The sequence below is a fragment of the Hyaena hyaena genome, unplaced genomic scaffold (genome assembly GCF_003009895.1).
Source record: "Hyaena hyaena isolate Hyena2069 unplaced genomic scaffold, ASM300989v1 scaffold_1094, whole genome shotgun sequence".
Taxonomy (NCBI): domain Eukaryota; kingdom Metazoa; phylum Chordata; class Mammalia; order Carnivora; family Hyaenidae; genus Hyaena; species Hyaena hyaena.
In genome coordinates this window covers 101,797-108,694 of record NW_024081725.1, presented here as the reverse complement: position 1 = coordinate 108,694, position 6,898 = coordinate 101,797, and the positions used below count along the sequence as shown (strand labels likewise).

At 34.6% G+C, this 6,898-nt stretch overlaps 1 long non-coding RNA gene across 1 annotated transcript in view; it reads right to left on the bottom strand.

Moving 5' to 3' along the window:
- Nucleotides 1-4,667, bottom strand: part of LOC120224031 — a 293,362-nt gene extending 288,695 nt beyond the window's left edge. The window contains exon 1 of the long non-coding RNA XR_005526449.1: nt 4,531-4,667. This is a non-coding gene — a long non-coding RNA (uncharacterized LOC120224031). The remainder of the gene's footprint in view (nt 1-4,530) is intronic.
- Between the last annotated feature and the right edge of the window lie 2,231 nt (nt 4,668-6,898).

Sequence of the window (6,898 nt, the reverse complement as noted above, 5' to 3'; positions counted from 1 at the left end):
ATTTGTAAAAAAAAAAAAAAAAAAAAAAAAAAAGAATATAACTCAAAATTTGATCATAGGCAAGTGAACTAACATTGAAAAAATATGAAATTTAAGAAAATGGCAGCATTAATGGGACGCCCCACCCAGGATGTGACATAAAAATTACAATGGGAAACGCTATACAATTTGGAGAGAAATCAAGATATCAACTTCATTGAATATGACTCATTCCTGACTAACTTCTGAGACCATGACCAAAAGCTGCCCTAAAGTTTTCTCTATTCTATCCGTCAAATAGCTGGAAAGGGAGAAGAGGATTTTATTAATGTTTTTCAACTACAACTTTAAGTACATATCTTTAAAAAGAGATATTCTTCTATTTTATATTTTAGGAAGAAGAACTATATTTTTTATTAGTAAGCTCACTGCTTTTTGTAATATCCTTTATACCATACATTAGTGATTATACATTCTAGTCCCCTGCTTACCCTAATTAATGTCTGGTTTTTAAAGAAAGAGGTTCTTTCAGCTTTACTCTAGGGTAAGGGACAAACTAGCTACAAACTACTGATGATGGATCAGCCTAGGGACTAATCATTAGGTGTATCTCAGCAATGTGTAATATTAATTTGCCTTACATTATTTAAATGAAAATCATGTTTGTTCCTCTCTCTTTTAGTTTAAGTTCTAAATTTCCCTCATATTCAGTCAAAAAATCATCTAGTTGAGAGGAAACATGATAATTAAAGATAGGTAAGGAAGGTTCAGCTTCAGGCTACTGGAGTGGTAATAAGAGCTATCAACTTCAGTGTGCCAGCCGGTACTTAATATTAAGTACTTTGTATACTTAATGCCTCTAACCCTTCCATATTTTTGTAGCAAATATTGTTATTTTTTGTATTATGCACCAGATTATTGTCCAGCCAGGAAGTTGTAAAGTTAAATTTCAAATCAGCATTATAAATGCAGACTCCATGCTCTTCTACTGTTTCTTAGATTCAGTCTTTTTAAATAGCAGCACCTCACCTTCAAAAAATTTAAGAAGCTTATTAACACAAGGCAAATATGGGAAAAGCTTTATTTAAGTACCTATAAAATTCCTGTTCAATGAGTAAGAAACTGCTACAGAAGGGATAGTATGAAAAACTACATGCCAACAAATTGGACAACCTGGAAGAAATGGACAAATTCCTAGACCCATATAAACTACCAAAAATAAAAAAGGAAGAAACATAAAACTTGAACAGACCAATAACCAGCAAATAAATGAAATCAATAATTAAAAAACTCCAAAATCCCCCCAAAACAAAAGTCCACAGCCAGATGATTTCAAAGCTGAATTTAAAGAAGAGTTGATCCTTATTCCTCTCAAACTATTTCAACAAATAAAAAAAAGGAAAACTTCCATATTCATTCTATGAGGCCAGAATTACTCTGATACCAAAACCAGATCAAGACTCCACTATAAAAGGGAACTACAGACCAATATCTTTGATGAATATGCATGCAAAAATTCTCATAAAAATACTAGTTAACTGAATCCAAAAATACATTGAAAAACCATTCACCATGATCAAGTGGGATTTATTCCTGGGTTGCAAAGGTGGTTCAGTATTCGCAAACCAATCAACATGATATACCACATCGATAAAAGATAGGATAAGAACCATCAGTTCAACAGATGCAGAAAAAAAGTATAGATGACGAAGTATTACATCCATTCTTGATAAAAACTCTCAACATAGTAGGTCGGGAGGGAGCATACCTCCACATAATAAAGGCCACATGTGAAAAGCCCACAGCTAATGTCATCCTCAATGGGGAAAAATTGAGAGCTTTTCCTCTACAGTCAGGAATAAGACAGGATGTCTACCCTCCACATTGTTATTTAACACTGTACTGGAAATTCTAGCCATAGCAATCAGAAGACAAAAAGAAAGAAGAAAAGGCATCCAAATTCGCAAGGAAGAAGAAGAAAAATTTTCACTATTTGCACATGACATGATACTCTACATAGAAAATGCAAAAGACTCCACCAAACAACTGCTAGGACTGATAAATGAATTCAGTAAGCCACAGGATGCAAAATCTAAGAAACAGAAATCTGTTGCATTTTTATATACCAATAATGATCCAGCAGGAAGAGAAATAAAGAAATCAATCTCATTTACAATTACACCAAAGACAATAAGATACTTAGGAATAAACCTAATCAAAGAGGTGAAGGACCTGTATTCTGAAAACTATAAAACATGGATGAAAGAAATTGGAGAGGACACAAAGAAATGGAAAAACACTCCATGCTCATGGAATGGAAGAACAAACATTGTTAAAAGGACTATACTACACAAAGCAATGTACACATTTAATGTAGTCCCTATCAAAATACCACAAACATTTTTCAAAGAGCTAGAACTATCCTAAAATTTGGATGGAACCAGAATAGACCCCATAAAAGCCAAAGGAACCTTCAAAAAGAAGAGTAAAGCTGGAGGCATCATGATTCTAAACTTCAAGCTACATTCCAAAGCCACAGTCATAAAGATAGCATAGTACTGGCACAAAACCAGACACATAGGTCAATGGAACAGAAAAGAAAACCCAGAAATGGACTCACATCTATAAGGCCAAATCTTTGACAAAGCAGGAAAGAGTATCCAGTGGAAAAAAGAGAGTCACTTCAACAAATGGTGTTTGGAAATCTGGACAGCAACATGCAGAAGAATGAAAGTAAACCACTTTCTTATACCAAACACAAAAATAAATTCAAAATGAATGAAAGACCTAAAAATGAGACAGGAAATATTTGAAATCCTAGAGAACACATGCAGTAATCTCTTGATATCAGCCATAGAAACTTTCTAGATACATCTCCTGAGGCAAGGGAATCAAAAGCAAAAATATCACTGGGACTTCATCAACATAAAAGCTCCTGCACAAGAAAGGAAACAATCAACAAAACTAAAAGGCAGCCTACAGAATAGGAGAAGGTATTTGCTAATGACATATCCAATAAAGGGTTAGTATCCAAAATATATAAAGAACTTATTAAACTCAATACTCAAAAAAAGAATAATCCAATTAAAAAATGGGAAGTCATGAACAGGAATTTTTCCAAAGAAAACCTACACATGCCCAATGGACACATAAAAATATGCTCAACATCACTCATCATCAGGGAAATACAAATCAGAAACAGAATGAGATATCATATCACCTCATTCCTATCAGAATGGGGAAAATCAACAATACAAGAAATGACAGGTGCTGGTGAGGATTTGAAGAAAAGGGAACCCTCTTACACTTGGTTGGTGGGAAGGCAAACTGGTATAGCCACTCTGGAGTAGAGAGATTCCTCAAAAATTTAAAAATAGCACTACCCTACAATCCAGCAAGTGGAATACTAGGTATTTACTCAAAGAATACAAAAGTACTAATGCAAAGGGATACATGTACCTCGATGTTTAGAGCAGCATTACTTACAAAACACAAATTATGAAAAGAGCCCAACTGTCCACCAACTGATGAATGGATAAAGAAGATGAAAAATATTTATTTATTTATTTTATTTTTACACACACACACACACACAGAGGAACATTCCTCAGCCATAATAAAAAGAATGAAAATTGTCATTTGGAACCTCATGGATGGAGCTACAGAATAAAATACTAGGTGAAATAAGTCAGAGAAAGATAAATATTATTTCATTCATATGTGGAATTTAAGAAACAAACAAACAAATAGAAAACAATAGAGAGGGAGGCAAAACAAGAAACAGAATCATAACTCCAAAGAACTGATGGTTACCAGAGGGGAAGTGGTTGGAGGGATGGGTAAAATAGGTGATGGGGATTAAGGAGTACACTTGTCATGAATACTGGTGATTAAATTTATATATATGTATACATGCACACATACACACATATATAATCCATTCTCATTCTTGTGATGTGGATACCTCAGGCTGCAATTAAAAGCAATTACTAAATCACTAATTTTCATGGCATTACTGACATACAATCTTCATCTACTGCTGTAAGAAATAAATTGTGATAATCCAAGTGTTTTCCTCCTACACTTTTATGCTCTGTATTGAGCTTGACCAAAAGGGAAAGACAGAAGGGATGATACATCAGGAGTTATTCAACATATCTTGAAAACCCATATATATGTTTTTTTTTAATTTATTTTTGAGAGAGAGGGAGCAAGAGAGAGAGAGAGAGGGAGAGACAGCACAGATGAACCTGTGAGCATGTAAGCAGGGGAGGGACAGAGAGAGGGAGAGAGAGAAACCCAAGCAGGCTCTACTCAGTGTGGAGTCCAACTTGAGGCTTGATCTCATGACTGTGAGATGACAACCTGAGCCTAAGAGTCGGAGGCTTAACATACTGAGCCACTGGGGTGTCCCTAGAAATCGACTATATATTCAAGTGTTCCTATCTCCTGAATGGTAACGTTCTGCCTGTTGAAGCCCTAAGATGGCCCCTTCCACCAACAGAAGCATGTAGAAGAGCAGCTGGGAGAAAAAAGAGATGTGCTCCTTACCTCTCTCATTCTTCAGGAAGTGTGTCCTATGTATTTTTGGTCCCAGGTAGCTGTATTTCTTCTTTCTCTTACAATCTTCTCAGACTTTTATCTGTCTTCTATCATCTTAACTTTGATATCCAAACATCAAAGAATTTGTCCTGAGATAAAAATAAAGCAAAGTTGATGCAAACAAAAGCACATTTTCAGTGAGTCTCAAAGAATTCTATTCTTCTTAATGTTAGACTGTGATCCCAAAGCTACAGACTTTACCCCTATCACCTACCCTCAACATAATAACCATACCAAAAATGTGTTTTGGTGGATTGAAAAATGGCCAACTCCAAAAACAGGGCTACTAAAGACTATTTAAACTTATGAATGGCATTTTGTCGTCTTAAGTAGGAGGACAAAATGTCACTTTATATGGATTAACAGCTGTTGAAATTAGGTTCTGTTCTACTTAAACATAAAAAACATATCAGAAGTCTTCCTCAAAAGTTATAAAATAATTCTCACAGTGTTCAGTCTCTAAACTTTTGACTCATTGTCTTACCTGAATCTATAGCTTGTTCTCTATTATAATAGAATGCAGTTTGCAATGAACATTATTTTAATTTCAGCTGTAAACTATTCTTTGGACTAGATGAAATTTCACATGGCACAATGGGTATGTTTGTATTTTATCACTTTCAGTTCCTAATGGGAATAGGCATACTAAATTGCCAAGTATTATTAAGTAAATACCAGAATTTATCCTTGATTTCCTATCCTTCAGTATGGATGAAACTTGGGAAGTTGAAGGCTTTGACCATTGTTAATTTAACAAGATGAGTTGCTTTTACAAATAAATTACAATTTCACAACGACAGCTACTGGTTTCTTTTTAGAAGTGTCACAAATGGCATTGGTATATGTGTGCTCTGGAATTTTCCAGATGTATCATTATCCTAGTGATACTTCCAAGACATTTTTTGTTTTCAAAAAGAAAACATTCAATGTGATTCAAACTGTAATTCAACATATCAAATAGTCATTTCCAATCACGTTTAAAAGATTCTCTAGCGTCCCTTTAAATACCTTAAGTACTGTTATGAAATGTAGAATAAAACCTCAAAAGAAAATAAAATCAGAGTTAACTGAACCTAATTTTACAGGAAATATCTGTAAAAGAGTTAAGCAACAAAACAATTGGCAATGGAAATTCCAGGAGATTGAGTAAATTCTTCAAGTCTAATTTATCCAGCCAGGGATGCCTGGGTGACTCAGTTGGTTGAGCGTCCAACTTCAGCTCAGGTCATGATCTTGCGGTTTGTGTGTTCAAGACCCGTGTGGGGCTCTATGCTGACAGCTCAGAGACTGGGGCTTGCTTCGGACTGTGTGTCTCCCTGTCTCTCTGCCCCTCCCCTGTTCAAGGTGCCTCTCTCAAAAATAAACATTAACAAAATTTTTAAAGTCTAATTTACCCCGATGTTAAATAAATATTCTCTTACATCTTCCTATTCTTTGTTTTGCATTCATTAGTGAAAAATTTTTGCTTTTATTAATATTTGTGCTTAATTTAGGACTCAAATTCATGACTCTTAGGTCATAAGTCATATGCTCTACCAACTGAGCTAGCCAGGTCTCCCTGTGTTATTTTTTTAATGTTGATATTAATGAACATATATGATAATAATGAACATGTATAAATGAATCTTTATATGAACTTAACTCCAAATTACCAAAAAATGAAATAAAGGCAAGAGTTATGCTAACAAAAGAAATTAATCATAAGCTGCTGTTGTGGGCTGAATTTTGTCCCTCCAAAATTTATGTTGAAGCTCTATACCCCAGTACTTCAGAATATTAATGTATTAAAAGACAGGGCCTTTCAAGAGGTAATTAAGTTAAATTATGATCCTTATGGTAGGACCTAACCCAACATGACTATTGTCCTTATGAGAAGAGATGGTTAGGACATACACAGAGAGACAGAGAAAAGACCATGTGAGGACACATGGAGAAGGTAGCAAACCAAAGAGAGAGGCCTTGGAAGAAATCAAACTTGTTGCCACCTTAACTTTGGACTTCCAGTCTTCAGAACTGTGAGAAAATAAATTTGTTTTTAAATCATCCCATTCTGTGGTATTTTGTTATGGCAACCCTAGCATAATAATACAAACACAACTTATCACCAAATCCTTTCAGTCTAGAGCCATATTCAAAATAACTATATTTTAGAAAAACAGTGAATCATTATTTTATTTCACTGTAAACTAATCAGTTAGCTTTTAGTGATCTGATTAATGGCTTGTCAATAGATGTTTTATGAAGTCTCTCACCAAACTACAACTAAAAATGTCAGTGCACTGGAATAATTCTCAACATGCATCCTTGTCTTAAAACA